Source organism: Sceloporus undulatus, unplaced genomic scaffold (genome assembly GCF_019175285.1).
Source record: "Sceloporus undulatus isolate JIND9_A2432 ecotype Alabama unplaced genomic scaffold, SceUnd_v1.1 scaffold_7549, whole genome shotgun sequence".
Lineage (NCBI taxonomy): Eukaryota > Metazoa > Chordata > Lepidosauria > Squamata > Phrynosomatidae > Sceloporus > Sceloporus undulatus.
Genome location: NW_024810468.1, coordinates 109 through 2,924, shown reverse-complemented (window position 1 = coordinate 2,924; position 2,816 = coordinate 109). Strand labels below are relative to the sequence as shown.

The window sequence follows — 2,816 nt, the reverse complement described above, 5'->3', positions numbered from 1 at the left end:
GCCTTGCCTGGATCTGGGCTTCACCCCGAATCCAAAATGGGGCCCTGGGGGTCCCCTGGGGGTCCCTGGGTGCCAGGCCAAGGGCATCTGAGGGGGACTTGGCCCTTGGCTCCCCTCGGCCTGGAAGCCCGGCTGCCTCTGCTGGGCCTTTCTGGAGCTCCAGCTCAGGCCAAGACTATACTTTCAGGGATCATTTCTATAGTGTCTCACTAGAGAAGTGCATTCGAAAGTGGTCGGTCGAGCGAACCACGAGGAGGAGGCCGAGTGGTCTCTCCTGAGCGGGAAGTTGGCAGGGGGCGCCCCCAGATGCAGTGGGGTCACCTCCACTGGGTCAATGGGGCCTTCCTCTGCTATTGATGACCGTTCTGCCTTCCCTTTATGGGGAGGACGGAGGGAGAGACCACAAGCTGAGTGGTTCGCTCAAAAGAAAACCCTTTTTTAAAACTGGTTTAATAATAGATTTCTCTACTTTTCCCCCTTCACTGTACCATTTGGAAACATAGAATGAGTGCATGCTCCAAAACCATCCACTAAGACTGGGTCCACATTGCAGAGATCATCCATCTTGGCACCGCTTTAACTTCCATGGCTCAGTGCTAAGGAATTCCAGGAATTGTAGTTTGTTGTGGCACCAGATCTCTCTCTGACAGAGAAGGCTAAGGGTCTCACAGTTCCCACAATCCCATAGGACTAAACCAGAGCAGTTAAATAGTTATTTCTGCATTGCGGATGCAGCCTTAATAGTAATTATTATTATTATTATTATTATTCATATCCCAGCTCTCTACAAAAAGCAAAAAAGATGATTTGAGTTGTTGTTATTATGTTTAAACACACACACACATATACGTTTATTTCTATCCTGGCCTTTCCCCAAAACTGGGACTCAGAGTGGCTTACAGTATTTTGAAATAAAACACAAACCGTACAATGAAGGCACCGCTGGCTCCTCCAGTTCTTGGCACCTGAGGCAAGTCACACTCTCTCAGCCTCATGGGAAGGCAATGGTAACCCTCCTCTGAGCAAATCTTGCCAAGTAAACCCCAGGATAGGTTTGCCAAGGTGGCCAGATGCCATCATCCCAAAAAGAAGGACAATGTAGGGATCTTACCAATGGAAGGGACCCTAAGGGCCCATTTAATCCAACCTGGTCTTGTCAAAGCACTGCAGCCTCCAAACCTCCAGTAATATCTGTGAAACCTTGAGCAAGTCACACTGTCTCAGCCTCAGGCCATTGCAACCCCCCTCTGAACAAACCTTGCCAAGGAAACCCCGTGATAGACATGCCTTAGGGTCGCCAGAAGTGGGAAACAACTTGAAGGCACACAACAAACCCCTCACTGATTGTGGTTTCTGACAGTACACAACTCAATGTCCTCATTGCAATGGAGGACAAGGTGCTGCACAATGTGGGGCATTTGAGAAAATGGGAGGTCATGACCAAATGCAAGTCCAAAATACTTCTCTAAACGCAAATGCATGCTTCTTAGCCGTGCTCAGAATGGAAGACATTTTGACATTCCTCTTTGACACAAGACACAAATGGAGGGCACGTCCTGGAAAAGGAGGACCGCCGGTCACCTTGGCTCCTGTCAGGGTGACCAGATGTCCTCACCGCAAAGGAGGGCAAGGCGCCACAAAATGAAAAATGGAGGACACGACCAAAGAAAAGCTAAGCACACTCCCATGAATATAAATTCATGCTTCTTAGCCGTGCTCAAAATGGAAGACGTTTGGACGTTCCTCCCGGACAGAAGGCTGAAATGGAGGACATGCCTTGGAAATGGAGGACATGTGGTCACCCTGGCTCCTTCCAAAACTTTTGCAAACCGTTCACAGGTGGCAATATTTTGTTTCCGAACACATTTTGCAGTTCCTAAAAAAGAAAATGCCCTTTGCATAGATAGCCATAGAAGGAGCAAAACCTGAAATGAGGTTCCCTTACCCTTCTTCAGGAGTTTCTTCACTTTCTCATAGTTCCCTTGCTTCACGTATTCGTGCAAACGCGCTTCCAGGGATTCGTTTTTCACCTTGCCAAGCTGCACCGGGCATGGGATGGGGAGAGCATAGGCCATGGTCTGAGAAAGAAGAGGTCAAAATGGGGTTTTAGTACCATTGAAAGGCTAGCTGAACCACACAAAAAGCTCTGTTTGCAAAAATCCATCCCCAAAATCCATCTAAAAATTGAGATTACATATAACAACAGTCAATACAGTGGGCCCTTGTTATCCGCTGGGGTTTGGTTCCAGGATCTCCCATGGATAACAGAATCCGTGGATGCTCAAGTCCCATTCAATATAATGGCAGAGCAAAATGGTGTCCCTTATATAAAATGGAAAATCAAGGTTTGATATTTGAAATTTATACTTTTTTTGAACATTTTCAAACCTTGGATGCTTGAATCCGTGTATAAGAAATCCCTGTATAAGAAGGGCTGACTGTATATGTGTACTGTATTATATATATTGCATATAATAAAACTGTTGCTCTTGTTGTTGGCTGGGTACAGCATGTTAAAATATAAGATGCAATTAAAAACTATTATTATTATTTCTTCCTTCTCAACTAGGCTGGATATAGCACGTTAAAATACACAATTAAAAATCCATTATTATTATTATTATTATTATTATTTCTTTCCCTCCTCTCCTCAAGGCTGGATACAGCATTTTAAAATACAAAACACTATTAAAAAACCAATTGTTATTGTTATTATTGCTATTGTTATTATTACTGTATTATTATTTATTTCCCGCTTCTCCTCAAGGCTGGGTACAACATGTTAAAATACAATTAAAAACATTGTTCTTATTAGT

General features: G+C 44.4%; 1 non-coding gene across 1 annotated transcript; it reads left to right on the top strand.

Moving 5' to 3' along the window:
• The first annotated feature begins 171 nt into the window (after window positions 1-171).
• Window positions 172-416, top strand: LOC121918276. The gene has a single exon (XR_006101197.1). It is a non-coding gene; the product is annotated as a small nucleolar RNA U3 (small nucleolar RNA).
• The last annotated feature ends 2,400 nt before the right edge of the window (window positions 417-2,816 follow it).